This window comes from Silene latifolia, chromosome X (assembly GCF_048544455.1).
Source record: "Silene latifolia isolate original U9 population chromosome X, ASM4854445v1, whole genome shotgun sequence".
NCBI classification, from domain to species: domain Eukaryota; kingdom Viridiplantae; phylum Streptophyta; class Magnoliopsida; order Caryophyllales; family Caryophyllaceae; genus Silene; species Silene latifolia.
Genome location: NC_133537.1, coordinates 273,543,457 through 273,561,494, shown reverse-complemented (window position 1 = coordinate 273,561,494; position 18,038 = coordinate 273,543,457). Strand labels below are relative to the sequence as shown.

The following is an 18,038-nucleotide window of genomic DNA, read 5'->3' as shown; positions in this document are numbered from 1 at the left end:
TCATCATTCTCGAGTAGTACAACCCTCCACCTATGAGTAGTCCAACCGAATTCGAATGCCGATAATACCGGACACACCGCCGTCCGCCAACCAGGTCACCATCATGGGACGGGTGGTTGACGTAGCAAAATCGAAGACACTCCCGGACCTAATGGGAGTACACCGGCCACATAGGCACGCCGACACGAGCGGCGGAAGCCGTCCCAGAGGCCAGGCCTGAACGTGACTCCAAGAAACTTGAACGAGCACCGGGGAAGCAGACCCTACCAAGACGCCGGAGGAGCCCAAAGTGGTCGTGGTAAACGTAAGTCCTTCTCGTACTCGAGAGAGGACATCGCCGCCGCAACACCGACGAGGCACACCCCGGGGAACTAGCCAATGGCCCGACTCAGAGAGCCGAGAAGAAGCCCGAGCCGGAGAAGAAGTCCTTCCCGCTACGAGGAGAGAAGCCGGACTAGGAACGCGAGGAGTCGGTCGCCGCGTGTCATCCGACACGTGGTCAAACAAACCCCTCGGTGATTATGTCCTGACACCGCCGTGCCAACCAAGTCCGAAGTTGCCGGCGTTCACATATAAAGGAGACAATGACGACCCGACCGACCACGCCGAGGCTTTCGAGTCTTACATGTCGGTATGGGAGCAGCTGATGAGGTCTGTGCCGAGTCTTCCCAACGACTCGCATGGGATGGCTCAAAACCGGTACAAGGGGCTTCCGACGGTTCGGTATCTTGTTTCGCCGACCTAAAGGACGCCTTCTTAGCCCAAGACTCTTGCAACAAAAGGACGGTCGTGGAGACGTCGGACCTCCCGACTATCAAGCGGGAGGAGGGCGAGTCTCTACGAAGCTATATGAAGAGGTTCGACGGCAAGGTCCAAAGGCAGATTCGAGAAGTCAACCCCGAACTTGCGGCTTTCGCACTGATGAAGGGCCTCCCAAAGGGAAACTTAAAAGACGAGCTCATCAAGCACGGGGGTTTGGGCCTGGACGCCGCCAGGAAGATGACCGATCAGGCCATCAAGGTAGAAGATTACCACAAGACCTGGGTAGGCCCCAGCGACGACAATAAGTCACGGTCCGACAAGTCCGCCGGGAAATGAACTCGGCGGGCGCGGGGAGTTCGGCACCTCACTACCGAAAGCGATTGACGATCACACCCCCGGTTGTATCCGCCGCAAGTCTTCGCTCCGAGCAAAAGCGAAGGTCAGAAGTGGGAAAGGCCCCCTAAGCCAAGGGGCGACGGATACACAAGCCAATATTGCGAGTACCACGGCTACACCGGCCACTTAACAAACGATTGCCGACATCTGAAAAATGCCATTGAGGAACTGATCCGGAAGGGAAGCCTAGGCAAATATATTGCCGGAGGCCGAAGAGCAGATGCCGGCGGATCAAATAAAAAACCCGTCTTAGAACAGAAAGGAGTAATTAATGTCGTCATCAGGGGCAACGAGGGCGGCGAGTCCACTCGTGGATACAAACGGCACCTGAATGAGCTATATCAAGCCATCAACTTTGTGCCCAACTTAGTAACCCCCGCCTCCAACGTCCCCGATATGACAATCGGGAAGAAGGACTACGAAGGAGTCGTCGCACCTCACAGCGATCCACCGACAAATCCACCTGGACATAGCCAACCACTTGGTGAAGAGGTGCCTAATTGACACAGCGCTTACACAAATATTATGTACGGGAATGCTTTCTTAGCCTCGGTCTGAAGGTTGAGGACTTGACCCCCTGCACCAGCCCGTTGTACAGCTTCTCTGGGGCCGGCATGGTACCCCTGGGGGCAATCAGGCTGCCAGTAACGTTCGGAGAGCGAGGTGCAGCCAAGAGCGTTATGTCGGAATTCGTGGTCATTGACGGATCATCCGCCTACAACGTCCTCATAGGCCGAGACACCCTGAGTGAGGTAGACGCGGTGATGTCCATCCGGGCTCTGACATTGATGTATGTCTCGGACCGGGGGGAAGCGCATAAGCTCGTCTCGAAGAACGAGACCGATGAGGTGGTCAATATCCAAGTATCCGCCAGAGGGTGCAACCTGCAATCCTTTAAAGCGGCGAAGAAATCAGAAAAGGGGAAGAGCCCATCCTTACGACAGGGTGGCAAACACACGGATACCACCGTCGGCATGGTAGAGGGAGCGGAGACCGAGGAGGTAGAGATTGACCCAGGCCGCACCGTGACTATCGGTGTCGACTTGGAGCCAAAGTTCGAGCCGCTCTCCTAGATCTCGCGAAGGAAAACAAAGACGTCTTCGCCTACTCGGCGGCCGAGATGCCAGGGCGTGAGCCGGGAGGTAATCATTCACAAGTTAAACGTACTCCCCACCGCTCGCCCTGTCAAGCAAAGGATGAGAAACTCCTCGGCCGAGAAAGATGACGCCATCAAAGCCGAGGTAGATAAATTACTAGCAGCAGGCTTTATTATGCCTTGTACTTATCCTGAGTGGTTAGCCAACGTCGTAATGGTGAAGAAATCATCGGGGGCATGGAGAATGTGCGTAGATTTTACCAACCTTAATAAAGCATGCCCCAAGGATTGTTACCCTTTGCCCGGATAGATAGCTTAATCGACGCCACCGCAGGGCTACACCATGCCGAGCCCGCTAGACGCCTTCTCAGGATATCACCATGTATTCATGGATGAGGAGGACATGCCTAAATGCGCATTCATCACCGCGAACGGCACATACATGTACAAAATGATGCCGTTTGGTTTGAAAAACGCCGGTGCAACGTACACCAGACTGGTGGACAAAGTATTCCAAAGTAAAAAAGGGCGAAACATTGAGGCTTACGTCGACGACGCTATCGTGAAAAGCAAGTCCGACAATGAGCACCCGGCCGATTTACGGAAACGTTTTGTTCGCTAAGGAAATACAAGATGAAGCTCAACCCAATGAAGTGCAACTTCGGTGTCCGGCAGTAAATTCCTCGGTGTACTCGTCGGTGCCGAGGCATTGATGCTAATCCGATTAAAGTCCAAGCAATCCTAAATCTGCGGAACCAAGGAATCGAAAAGAGGTTATGATGCTTGACCGGAGAATGGCGGCTCTCGCCCGTTTCATCTCTCGGTCGGTCACCGACAAAAGTACCCCATTCTTCAAAGTGTTGAAAGGGAATAAAGACTTCAGTGGGGGAGGAACAAAGCACGGCTTTCAAGCGGCTAAAAGCTCATCTTCGGACTCTCCCAACTCGTCTGGCCGATGCTTGGGAGACACTATACCTTTACATAGCGAGTTACCTCGGCCACGGTCGGTGCCGTGATCATCGAGGAAGAAGACAAACAAGAACACCCAATCTACTTTGTCACCATACACCGCTGCCCGCCGAGAGAAATTACCCGCTAATTGAAAAAGCAGCTTTCGCCGTCGTCGTCGCCGCAAGGAAGTTAAAACCCTACTTCGACGCTCATCCCGTGACGGTCCTAACCGACCAGCCTTTGGAAAAAGCTTTGGAGAAATTCGAACAATCCGGTAGGCTTATCAAATGGGCGGTAGAACTCTCCCAGCTTCGGCATTCAGTACAAACCAAGGCCTTCGATAAAGGGGCAAGCACTTGCAGATTTCCTGGCCGAATGCACATATCAAGAAGAGCCAAACCCAGGTGTATGGGAGGTTTACACCGACGGCTCCTCCACGACGAACAGCTCGGGAGCCGGCATCCTTATCATCAGCCCAAACGGAGACGAGTTTGAGTACGCTTTGAAATTTACCTTCTCGGCGTCCAACAACGAATCCGAATACGAAGCGGTGATAACCGGAGTCGAGATGGCCGAGCGCGGAGCAGAACACATTGTGTTGAAGACAGACTCACTTTTGGTTACTAACCAAATCAGAGGAGAGTTTGAGGCTCGGGATGACGGGATGGTGAGATACTTGGAAAGGGTAAAAACCGACATAGCAAAATTGAAATCTTTCCAAATCCAATGTGTCCCCAGGTCCGAGAACAACCGAGCCGACGCTCTCTCAAAGCTTGCCAGCTCAACCGTCAAAAACGTCAGCCGAACCGTGCTTGTAGACATCAGGAATGCGAAGAGCATCACTGAGACCATCGGCATGGTAGGGGACGTGGAAACCGAGACGACGTGGATGACTCCGATAATGAAATACAAACTCACAAGTGAGTTACCGGATAACCGCAATCTCTCGGCTAAGCTCAAAAGGATCTCCGCTGTACTTGGTATTCGAAGGGGAACGTACGGAAGGTCCGTAATAAGACCACTCTTGAAATGTGTCGGCCCGACCGACGCAGAGCTAATACTGACAGAGATTCACGAGGGCATATGCGGACACCACATGGGGGCATGAACACTAGCCCACAAAGCTCTCCGAGCCGGCTACTTCTGGCCCACCATGCTTCAAGACTCCAGAACAAAGACCAAGAAGTGCACGAACTGTCAGATGCATGCCCCGGTGATACATGCTCCTTCCCGAGACCTACAACCGGTGCTTAGCCCCCTCCCTTTCGCACAGTGGGGGATGGATATGCTAGGGCCGTTTCCAACGGCCTCCGGAGGAAGGAAGTTCCTAATCGTCGCCGTTGATTACTTCACCAAATGGGTTGAAGCTGTAGCAGTACCGGCAAAGACCACAGCGGCCGTCAGAAAGGTAATCTGGGAAAATGTTATAACCCGTTTTGGATTGCCCCAAGTCATGGTATTTGACCACGGCCGAGAATTTTGGAGTGACCTGATAATGAACTGGTTAGAAGAGCTTGGCATCAAGTATGCGTATTCCTCCGTCTGCCACCCACAGAGCAACGGACAGGCGGAGGCAGCCAATAAGACAATCCTCAACGGTTTGAAGAAGACAGTGGAAGACCTTAAAGGAAGATGGGCCGATGAGTTACCCGGCGTCCTGTGGTCCCTACGGACCACCGAGAAAGAAGCAACGGGGTACACTCCCTTCCATTTAGTCTACGGATCCGAAGCAGTCCTACCAATTGAAGCGACGGTGCCGACATTCGAAACGCTACCTTTAATCCGGTCGAAAATGAGGAAGGCCTTAAAGCCTCCCCGGATCTCGGTCGAAGAAAGCCGAGATACGGCACGCCTCAACTTGACAAGATACCAAAACCGGATGAGAAGAGCCTACAAAATCAAGAGTCCACAAGAGGGACTTAAAAGTAGGAGATCTAGTCCTAAGAAAGTCGGCCGCCACCAACAAAGGAAATGTTCACGGTAAACTAACGGCCAACTGGGAGGGTCCCTATAAGGTGATTGAAGAAATGAGACCGGGTACATACCGGGCCGACGGACATGGAGGGTGTGCCTTTGATGAGCCATTGGAACACCGACAACTTAAGAAAGTACTTTGTATAGCGGCGGAGGTGTCCAAACCCAATGTGGACACCCCAACGCGTGATCTTAAATGAAGAAACAACCAAGTTTTCCATCCAAGTGCCTGTCCTCCATAATCGCCACCCAAAAAGAAGAATTGCTACCGAGCCATAACCCCGTTACCTTGGCAATTGGCCGAGAGCGACGGGGACACAATGACCGGTACGCTAGAAGAATTGCTAACGAGCCATAACCCCGTTACCTTGGCAATTGGCCGAGAGCGACGGGGACACAATGACCGGTACGCTAGAAGAATTGCTACCGAGCCATAACCCCGTTACCTTGGCAATTGGCCGAGAGCGACGGGGACACAATGACCGGTACGCTAGAAGAATTGCTACCGAGCCATAACCCCGTTACCTTGGCAATTGGCCGAGAGCGACGGGGACACAATGACCCGTACGCTAGAAGAATTGCTACCGAGCCATAACCCCGTTACCTTGGCAATTGGCCGAGAGCGACGGGGACACAATGACCGGTACGCTAGAAGAATTGCTACCGAGCCATAACCCCGTTACCTTGGCAATTGGCCGAGAGCGACGGGGACACAATGACCGTACGCTAGAAGAATTGCTATCGAGCCGAACCCCGTTACCTCCGCAACTTGCCGAGAGCGACGGGGACGCACCGGTCAATACACCAAAGACGTTACGCAGTTGAGATATACATTCGAACTGCCTCGGCCATACCAAAGGTAAAAACGAAGGCACTCAATTAATAACGCAAAAAGGACAAACAAAGATGGTTGATCAATGCCTCGGCCAAGCCAAAGGCCAAAAGGATAAACTTTGTTAAAAGAGTTGTAAGAAGAGTACAGACGACGGCCGTCCCCATAGGGGTAAGCCTAAACACAACCTACCAAGAAAGTTTTTACAAACAAGGGAAAAGAAAAGCAAAAGGTTACAAGCATGTCAATTGAAGCGCCAAAAGATGGCAGGGAGGAAAGGCTCAATAGTTGGCCCCCGAACAGCTAAGGCTATCCGAGATGCCGGGTGAGTCTGGTGACGACCGCCCGTCTCCCTATGCCTGTTGCTCCCCTCCATCAGAGGCAGCAGCATCTGCGGTGGCCGGCTCAAGAGAAGGCTCGACATTTTCAGGCACCTTTTGCCTCTCAGCCTCCTTCTCGGCCTCCTTTGCATCATACGCCGCCTTGGCCAACGCTTCTCCGAGCCGCTTTCGTCGCCTCCGCCTTCTCGGCGCAGCCATTCCGCGCAGCTTCAGCTATCTCGTCCAGGAGCTGGTCATATTTATCCCACGGGAAAGTGCCGTCGGGGTCGAGCCTTCTGATTGCCTCCTTAGCCGCCTCCTCGGCCTGGTCCCGGAATTGAACGCACATTTTAGGGAGGAGATCATCTTGAAGCATGTCAACATCCTTCTCTTTTGAGCAAGGATAGCCTGTGTGTTCCTGAGCACCTCCTCCCGCTTCTGGAACCGATCCTCCCACTCGTCCCTCTTGGCAACCACGGCGTCATAGGCACCCTTATACCTCTCCGGTTCCTCCATCATCTTGGCCGTGGCGCCATCGCCTCCTCAACCTTGGCCCTCTCGGCCTTCAAGCGGCTTCTCGGCCTCCTCCGCACGCTTCTCGGAACACGAAGATCCAGCTTAGCCTTACGGCTTCCCCTCTCGCGGCGGAGAGATCAAGCTTGAGCTTTGCAATCCGTGGCCCGGGATTGGGCCACGGCCTTTTCCTGCTCCATGATGAGGGAGGCGGCTAGACGGCTCCATTTCCCCAACCTCTTATATATTCTCTCACCCTCCGCCACGAGCTCGGTAGGAGTAGCCTTCTGGGGTGAGGAGTCAACGGTGACATTCTTGTCACCCGCCTTCTCAATCGTCTTTTCAGTCGCTTCCCCTTGCTTGCCGTTCGGTGAGAACGCCGACGCTGCGATGATGTATCTACAAAAATTTTACACAGGGCATCCATGTCACCGTGCATTGGCACATCGTAAAGTCTGTCATCGTGAACGCCAACGAACCGGCTAAATCCGAACCACAAGTTAGATCCGTACCAGTTTGGACCCTCTTTTTGGAGGGGTCTGGTAGAGGCGAGCTTCTCTCCGGATCGGTAGAAGCGACGGTGGGTCTTTCCTCTTTTCGGAGAAGGGACCTTAGCGGCGGTCACCACCTTAGCAGCGGTCACCTCCTCCTCGCAATGTTGATCACCTCCACATGATCCTTTTGGACCACCGGGGGCGAAGAGGGAGTTGGCGTTGAAACCGCCGCCGACTTGGACGCCGCCTTCTTCGATCTTTTCGGCACGCCCACAAGAACCCGTGCATGGGCCGTCTCCTGATCCAATCCCCTAGTCTGCTTCTCCATGATTTCGTTGGGGGATAGCCTGCGATCTTCGAATCGGCCGTAGGACGCAGATTGACAACCTTCCCGTCCTTGTCAAGCCCTATCCTCTTCAAGTCCTTCTCAGACAGATCCCGCCCAAACCGATCTGCAAGAAATCAAACAAGAGTTACATAAAGGAAGTAAAACAACGCTCTGAAAAAGAAACATAACAAGCAAAGGTGGGCCTCACACCGACCCCACTCACCCCAGCTGAGGGCCGGTATGAGGCCGACGCGGCATAGCACTCATCCTGGATAATAATCGAGTCGGGGCAGCCATCCCTCCTTAGCATCAAATGACCACGCCCGCTTCTCATCCGCATTAAGGGGGACAAACGAAGCGTCCATCTTAACCTTGCTACCCCGGTGATGTGTTTCTCATACTCGTCCCGGTCTCACACCGTAAGTGAACGGGGCTCGGAAAGACCGAGGCAATGGGTAGTCATCCGGCACTGGACGTACACCCATCGCCCTTGCCGCCTTTGCAAGAAGTGAGTTTGTTCACGAGACGTAGCCCGCTCCGCTCGTACGCTGTACCACCCCACTTTGCCGGATTTTGACGGCCGAAGACTATGGAGGCGGCGAAACAAGTTAACCGATGGGACCTCCCCCTAAGAAGACAGATCCACACAAAGTCGACTATCGTCCTCATGGCCAGCGGGTGCAGTTGGGCCACGGCGACGTTCATAGCCTTGATAATGGCCATGACGTGCTCATTCAAAGGAAACCGAGCCCATACTCCGATGCCTAATATACACGCCAATATGACCCGGGGGAGGACAGCAGACCGCCTGACCCTCCTCAGGGATAACAATCTTATACCCCTCACCGAAGGAGAAATGATCTCCGAAAAGAGTCTCTCCGGAACTGCTTGCGAATTTATTTGTAAATGCACGGTCGAGGCCAGTCGTGCAGGCCTCACCATGATCCGGATTAATCGTCCTTCCACCATCAACGGGAGCCCCCTCATCATCGTCATCATCCTCATCCTCCAACTCCTCCAGGAGGGGCAGACCAACAGCGGGAGAGGGAGACCTAGGGCCCCCAAACCTTAACGGGACGGCTTCTAATATCTCCTCCTCGTCAAAGCGCGACGGGAACCCCGGCGCAGAAGTACTAGCCCCGGCATCAACAGAGGACATGTTCGCAAATTACTAACGAAATAAAAGAAAATTTGTTTGATTACCTTGAAGAAATACACTCGCCGGATCGAAGACCGAAGATTGGAAGAATAGAAAGCCCTTGAAAGTTTAAAGAGAGGAAGATTTTGGGAGAATTTTTGAAAATTTGAGGAAATGAAAGTAATGGCCAAAATCACGGAGTACTTACCCTATTTATAGGGAAAAGCCCATGAAGAAGGACCAATCAGGGCACAGCCCATGAAGCGTCAACCAATCAGCAAGCGGACACGTGTCAGACATGCAACAGTTGAATGTCAATCGACGCAACAGTTGAATGTCAATCAATGCTACAGTTACCAAGCGTATTCAACACGCCCATTCACATCTCTTCGCCTGTTCATCTCCCTCAACAAATCCCTAGGCACCTGCTCTCCGCCGGCCACATGATCGACCATGCCAGGAAGCACCGGCCGGGGGCAATCAAAAGTGACCGGCACTCTCAGCCCTGGTCTCGGCCAGCGTCATATTATTTCCCACATCGGATACCCTTTACGCATCCATGTGGAGGGGGGATATATGGTACGGCCTAACAAGAACCACGCCGATGCTTCAGAAGAAGCCGATACCAAAAATTTTGCAAAAATACTTACGCAGAATATACGTTCACATACATCGAAGCCCATACCACGGCATAGACTACGCTGGGGGCAAATTGATGGGGCATATTCTGCACCGCTGACCAAGTCAACACATTGAGCAAGGTCAAGGGTATTCACAGCAAAGTCAACGACTTAGACAGTCTAGCCGGTGAAGCCCATCGGCCTGTCACCTGGGTCTCGGCCAGACAACTGGCCAGCCGGGACACAAATCCGCGTACTCATATCCAAGACCCTCGGCGAGCCTGCCACAGGTCCATCGGCCGAGGGTATAACAGTCTTTTCACCTGATAGCCACTTGGCCACTACGTGACAAAAGGTAAAAGCCTATAAATACTCCTCAACCTTCATTGAGGAAAGGATCCACAAATTGACCTAATAACCACTGTTCATCTGGTAATATCTTGCTTATCTCTCTACAATACACTCTTAGCCAAGTTACAACAACTTCTCTCTAAGTTTACTGACTTGAGCGTCGGAGTGAGTACGCTCGGCCAAAGCCGAGCCCTCAGTTTGTTCATCGTTTCAGGAGACCGCAAGGAGGATTCAAGCAAGGACATCATTCTACTAGCTACGAGTGGTAACAAACACCTGCTCTGGAATTACACCCGGAACAGTATGTATCTATTAACTTAAAGGAGTGTATCTAACGCGCTAAATGTATGTATACTAGAAAATTTTGGGTAGAGTACTATCAAAATATAAATTTATTTGTAATAACCTACTGTCTAAATATAAATTGATGTAGTTAGCAACAAATCTCATCCCAAGTTGTGTTGCACTCATACACAAAACAAGGATAGTCTTCGAGTGCAGTGTCCTATGGCATCAAAAACCAAACAAGTCAGCCGCGAACAGGTTCATCAAAGATCCAAAGTTTAAAGGCGAGACCATTTTAAGAAGACATGTAAAAGGTGAGATTATTCCTATCAATTAGTACATTATAAATTAGTACATGTATTTCACTTTTCAGTGGAATTAAAACATATCTTAATTCTCCCATAATTTAAAAATATCATGTGTATATACCAATCTAAGGAAGTGTATCTAACATGCCATAAATATGTATCTAGCAAGGTAGAGATCTCTATCTAGATATCTCAAGGAGTGTATCTAGCCTGTGAAATATGTGTATCTAGCAATGTAAATAGTGTACCTAGCAAGGTAAGGGGGTGCATCTAGGAATATGTATCTGGCAAGATAAAATAGTGTATCTAGCTTGTCAGAGATGTGTATCTAGCAAAGTAAAGAAGTGTATCTAGTATGGTAGAAATGTGTGTATCTAGCAAGGTAAAAGAGGGTATCTAGAAATCTAAAAAGTGTATTCCAAATGAGAGTTCATTTAACTATAAGTAGTCATCCTTATTTAGTCAAATTACATATGAATGTGTTAATGATAGCATTCCCTTGATCGTTCTCTTGATAATGATCTTATATTTTTATGAATGGATAAGAGGAGGCGTAAACGACATAATTGATTTTCCCAAATGCTTTCATCTCTTTGACCGTGTTAAAAACCCCAGAGTTATCCATAAAGTGAGGTTCAATTTTCCACGAATTCCTGCTGTTCTGGAGCTCTGTATACAAGCTGGTGTTAATCTCGAGAAGTATCCTGCAAAACGAAGAACGAAACCAGTTTACTCTATTGAGGGAAGGATTGAAGATTTTGAAGCACAATGTGAGGAAACTGTGGATTCAATCGAAGATAGTGCTAATAGTTTTGAGCACCAGATTAATTCGTGGGTACAATTGAACTCTGAGGAGGGGGAAACTTGAAGGAGTTGAGCATTGGGACAATGGCCTCTTGGGTTGAGATGTTATCAGGTGTGAGAAAGATCATGGAGAAATACTCGGTATGGACATGTGGATATTGCCCTGAAGTTCAGGTGGGTTCGAAAGGACACAAAGTCAGGTTGTGCAAGGCGTCTAAACACTAGTCTCGTGATGGTATGCACGCCTGGCAGGAGGCAACTCTCGATGATCTTGTGGGTCCTAACTATGTGTGGCATGTTCGAGACCCGTCAGGTCCACCTCTGTGCAATAACTTAAAGAGGTACTATGGAAAGGCTCCGGCCGTGATAGAGTTGTGTGTGCAGGCCGGCGCGCCTTCATATGTGTATCAGGATGCATTGATATGTGTATCTGGAGGTGTAATACATGTATCCAGCACTTTAACACCACCATCCTCTTCCCCTGGCGTGAATGTTTAGCTAGCGCTCCCCTTAATTGACATCAACATAGCCACCTTACACCACCACTACCCCTATATCAACCACCTGATGACGTCGGCGTCGAGTACTCTCACCACAACAACTACTCAAATCAGCCCCCAAATTCAGGTTGGCGACTTCTTATCTTTCGGATACACAAGTCAATATGAATATCTACAAGTAACACAATGTGTATCTGGGGTGCTGCTTTATGTATCCACCTCCCATATCACCACAACACATTCACCAGTACCAGCGCCTAACACCATACCACCACCAACAACAACAAAAATACCACCACCACCACCACCCTGACAAATAGCACACCTCCACATGCCCAGCCATTCCACTTCCGTGCACCACCGCAACCACGATCGCTCATAACCGCCTGACCTCCACCATCTTTAACACCAACTATGTTTTATTTGGTCGACGGGAACGTTTTCCGGCTCGGAATTCTTCGACATGAACTCCAGCGTACTTATATTTTTAAAATACCTCTTCATTTGTTGTAGATCTACAACTTAAAATCATAAAGTTCAACAAAAAAACAAGTGCACCAAGAACTTCGCACTTCCTCTTTAACTAACCAAAAATGGAGGCCTTACCGCGCGGAAACTAATTGATACTGACGACGGAGTGGTGTTCGATCTCCGGCGACATTCACGAAGTGGATGGTCAAGACTTCATATGAGTGTTGAAAGAGGAACACAGATAGAGGGGCTTCAAATCCATCGGAAATCCGACAGCATAGACATCGTTAGCGACCGCACGGCCGACGGTGGAGGCAATCGGAAGTCGGTGCTAGCATCAGTTGGTAAGGGGAGGGCAGAATGGGTGTGTTCAAGTGATGGGGAATAGTTACGGGTGAGTGAGTGATTGAGTTTAGGGACTTTTTAATCTTGACCGTTGATATGGTTTAATCTGATGGTTTTTATTTAGTTCGTAAGTTCGCACGAGATCCTATTTCTATATATATATATATATATATATATATATATATATATATATATATATATATATATATATATATATATATAGGTAAGATCCTGTGAATCCACCTATATATTTGAGTCCATAAAACAATATCACGCACTATACAAAACAATATCACGAATTTTTTTTTTTCGAAATTTTGTTTTTCTAATTTTTTTTTTAGAATTTTTTTTTTCGAATTTTTTTTAAAATTTTTTTTATTTTTTATTTTTTTTAAATTTTGATATTGTTTAGTATAACGTGTGATATTGTATTACAAAATAATATCACGATTTTTTTTTCAAATTTTTTTTTTCGAAGAAGTTTTTTTTTTTTTTTTTTTTTTTTTTTAAATTTAATGTATGATGTGATATTGTTTAGTATAACATGTGATATTGTATTAAAAAACAATATCACGATTATTTTTTTCGAATTTTTTTTTCAAAAACTTTTTTTTTCAGTTGTGATATTGTTTAGTATAACGTGTGAAACTGTAAGTTGTGATATTGTATCATGGACTCACGGACTCAAAAAGATAGGGTGAACTCATGTGATCCTAATTCTCTCTCTCTCTCTCTCTCTCTCTCTCTCTCTCTCTCTCTCTCTCTCTCTCTATATATATATATATATATATATATATATATATATATATATATATATATATATATATATATATATATATATATATATATATATATAGAGAGAGAGAGAGAGAGAGAGAGAGAGAGAGAGAGAGAGAAGAGATCAACTAAGGCCAAGTATATGTATTGAGTCCCTAAGTTCTATTAAGGGCCATTGGATGGTGAAAATGGATGGCCAAGATCAAGCCCAAAAAAGTGTGTTTAATAGCTAATCTCACCATCTCTCTCCTCCTTCACTAATCCACTCTAATTAATCACTAATTTACTATATATTTGTTTTCCACTCATCCATTTCTCTTTCATCTTACACATTTCACTTCTCTCTTCTCTCAAACTCTCAAAAAAAAAACCCAAAAAATCCAAATAAATAAAAAACCCAAAAATTCAAATAAATAAAAAAAACCCAAAACACCCAAAAAATCAAAAACCCAAAAAATCAAAAATCCAAACAAATAAAAAAGTTCTCTTCCTCTACACCACCACCCCACCCGACACCACCCACCGCCACGACCCACCGTCTCACAACCACCGCCGCAGCCAACCCCCACCGTCGCCGGAACTTTTTTTTTTTTTTTTTTTCGTTTTGGTGTTATTTTTTATGTTTTGAGTTGTTTTTTTCATTCGTTATTTTTCTTGTGTTTTTTTCATTCGTTATTTTTGTTGTCTTTTATTTTGTTTATTCTTGGTTTTTTTTTTTTATCTATTTTCTCATTTCTCGCTTTTTTTTTCATTTTTTTTCTTAAAATGTTGGGTAAAATAAATCTCATATAATAAGTTAATTTTAATATTTTGAAAAAATAACTTTATTATCTCGTTTTGTAGTGGTAGTTTGGTGGTCTAAAGTTATACAAAGAATGGACTAAAGTTATACAAAAATGGACTAAAGTTATACAAAAATTGACTAAAGTTATACAAATATGGACTAAAGTTATACAAAAATGGACTAAAGTTATACAAATATGGACTAAAGTTATACAAAATTGGACTAAAGTTATACAAAAATGAACTAAAGTTATACAAATATGGACTAAAGTTATACAAATATGGATTAAAGTTATACAAATATGGATTAAAGTTATACAAAAATGGACTAAAGTTATACAAAAATGAACTAAAGTTATACAAATATGGACTAAACGTATAACTCCACTCAGTAAATGTATAACTTATACTCAGTAAATGTATAACTCTAGTAACGATATGAGTAACTTCTACTCAATGAATGTATAACTCCAGTAGGAATGTGTGTAAATTTTGTATAACTTTAGTCAATTTTTTGTATAACTTTAGTCCAATTTTTGTATAACTTTAGTCTATTTTTGTATAACTTTAGTCCATTTTTGTATAACTTTAGTCATTTTTTGTATAACTTTAGTCCATTTTTGTATAACTTTAGTCCATTTTTGTATAAGTTTAGTCCATATTTGTATAACTTTAGCCCATTTTTAAATAACTTTAGTCAGTTTTTGTATAATTTTAGTTCTTATTTATATAACTTTAGTCAGTTTTTTTATAACTTTAGTCTTTATTTGTATAACTTTAATCCTTATTTGTATAACTTTAGTCCTTATTTGTATAACTTCAGTCCAAATTTGTGTAATTTTAGTCCAAAATTGTATAACTTTATTTCATAAGAGTATAACTTCAGTCATTTTTTGTATAACTTTAGTCTAAATTTGTATAACTTTAGTTCAAAATTGTATAACTTTAGAACTATAAATTCAAATTTGAAACAACACATAAGAAGATGATATTAAAAAAACCAATAAGTAAAAAAAGTACAATAAAAAAACTTCAATAACAATAATAAAAAATTAACCAATAATAAAAAAAAAAAAAAAAAAATAACAAAAAAAAAAAATCAAATAACAAAAAAAAAAACCAAAACCAAACCAAACAAAAAAACCAACAAAACAAACTTGAATGGTTGTATAACTTCAATTTATACAATGTATAACTTTAGATGTTAGTAGTGTAACTTTAATGTAAAAAGTGTATAACTTTAGTCGTAAATAGTATAACTTTAATGTTTTAAGAGTATAACTTTAGTCGTAAATAGTATAACTTTAACGTTTTAAGGGTATAACTTTAGTCGCAAATAGTGAACTTTTATAAAAAACAAAAAACAAAAACAAAAACAAGTAAAAAATAAACCCATAAAAAACAACTCTTAACTAAAAAACAAAAAAAAAAAACAAAAAACCAAAAACAATATATATCTAAAATCTGAAATAAATGATCACTGAAGTTGCACATAAGGGCATTGAAGTTGTACACAATGACCACTGAAGTTGTACGAAATCTGAAATAACAAAAAATTTTATATATCGTGTGTATAACTTTAATGCACGCAGTGTATAACTTTAGTTCAAAATTTGTGTAACTTTAATTTATACAATGTATAACTTTTAGACATTAACAGTATAACTCTATTTTGATTATTGTATAACTTTAACCCAAAATATGAAACTTAAAAAAAAACTTGAAAAATAACAAATAACCAAATACCAATAATAAAAACCAAATACCAATAATAATAATAATAAAACAAAAAACCAAATAACAATCACAAAAAAACAACAACCTCAAATCCTAAAGCAAATCTAAAATCTAAAAAAAAAAAACAAAAAAGGTTAATAGTATGAATGACCCATGACAATAACAAATTATATACATAAATAAAAAAAAAAATCTGAAAAAAAAAATCAAATAACAATAACAACCAAATAACAAAAACCGAAAAACAATAACAAAACCAAATACGTAATAATAACAACCAAATAACAAAATTAAAAAAAAAAATTAAAAAAAAACAAAGATCTGGGAGGCTGAAAACAAAACACACGAAAAGGGAGGCATGCATCAAATCTAAAAATTTGAAAATTTGTTTTAAAAAAAAAAAGGAAAAAGGAGAAAGGAAGAGGAAGAGGGGACATTCATTGAACACCAACGACAACGACAACGACAACGACAACGACAACGACAACGACATCAACAACACCAACACCAACGACAACACCAACGACATCAACAAAAAAAAACACTCGAAAAACAAATCAAAACCCGAAAACAATCCCGTCTTTTTTTCAGATCTGAAAAAAAAGGTGAAGCGGCAGGGGTTGTGGGTGGTGGCGTCGGGTCTGGTGGTGTTGGCGCAGGGGTTGTGGGTTGATGTCGGTGTTGTTGTTGTTGGTTGTTGTTGATGCTGCTGTTGTTGGCGGGTTGTTGTTGTTGTTGGTTGTTGTTGCTGATGTCGGTGGTGTTGGCGGGTCTGGTGGTGTTGGCGGGTTTTGGGTCGAGTGTGGTGTGTGGTGGGGTGGTGGTGGACAGCAGGTGGGTCGGGTGTGGTGTTTGGAGGAGGGGTTGTTTTGGGTTTTTTTTTTGTTGTTTTAGTTTGGTTTTTTTTTTATCAGTTTGGTTTTTTGTTTTTGTTTAGAGAGGGTGGGAAGAAAATGAGAGAGAAAGAGTGAATGTGAGAAATGAGAGAGGATGAGTGAATGAGGAAGTGAGTTGGGAGATTAGAATGGTGGAAGAGTTATACAAAATTAGGAGGAGTTATACATAGTTAGGGAGGGAGATTAGGGAGGTTCATTTGTGACCCTTGAATGAGATGTAATCTCATCCCTCCATCCCTTCCATCCTAAGGTCCTTATAAGACTTTCAGGACTATAAGATGTAAGGCGCTTATAACCCTCTCTCTCTCTCTCTCTCTCTCTCTCTCTCTCTCTCTCTCTCTCTCTCTCTCTCTCTCTATATATATATATATATATATATATATATATATATATATATATATATATATTCGAGTCGGTCTAACTAAAGACGGTGCAGATTTAAATCGAATCTTTAACTACTTTATAGAAGGCTGAATTTTATTATCCACTCAAAAGCCCAACCTCGTATAACTCACATACGACCCAAAATTCATAACCCAATGTTATTTTCAACAAGCATTCCACCAACCATAACCTTCACCACCACCAGCTACCGCCGGCAACCGCCAACAGACGCCATTTCTCCCGGCGACACCTCCGTTAACTCTGCCATCGACAGACATCATATCGGCCTCTTTCCTTCTCTTCCTCTTCCCACCCTCGATCTGCTGCCGCCGACGATGTCGTGCACCATGACGCCGATAATAGATAGGTGCATCTCCGGCGAACACGGTGGTGCTGGGCTCGTAAGCACGGCGGATTCTGGTCAGTACGGTGGTGATGTTCACCTGAGATACATGGAACTCGTAGGGCTCAAACTAAAACGACCATATTTAGCTTGATTCGGCTTGGGTTTCGGTGTGGTGCTTGATCTGGTCATGTCATTTTGTCTTATGCTTTCTATCCATATAGATGGTTTCAAATTTTCTACCGTATCTTCCTTCCGATTAATTAACATAGCTTACGAGCTAAAAAGCGGATCACAAGTTTGGCGCAAGTTTTCAATTCACAGCTTTAAAAGCTACCCCAAATGATCAAATGGTTGAATTCTCACCATATTCAACTGTAACATACTATAGGTAGTTTAAACTTTGCAGATAGGTATCCAAATTGGTTAAATGGTCCTGTGCTAATTTATTATGCGAATGTCCGCCGCCACCATCTGCTGTATAATCAATCAAATGGGTATCCTCATTGGTGAAAGTGAGTGTTGGGTGGATTAAAAGAAATCTTAGATTGCAGGAATGATAGCTGAATGTTTGAATGTAAGCTATCATCATCGGTGAAAGTGATTCTGAAATCGGTTGGTTTATTTTTG

At 44.5% G+C, this 18,038-nt stretch overlaps 1 pseudogene; it reads left to right on the top strand.

Annotated features, from left to right (window-relative positions):
* Positions 1 to 10,885: 10,885 nt before the first annotated feature.
* On the top strand, positions 10,886 to 11,670 carry LOC141620122 (APO protein 3, mitochondrial-like; annotated as a pseudogene).
* The last annotated feature ends 6,368 nt before the right edge of the window (positions 11,671 to 18,038 follow it).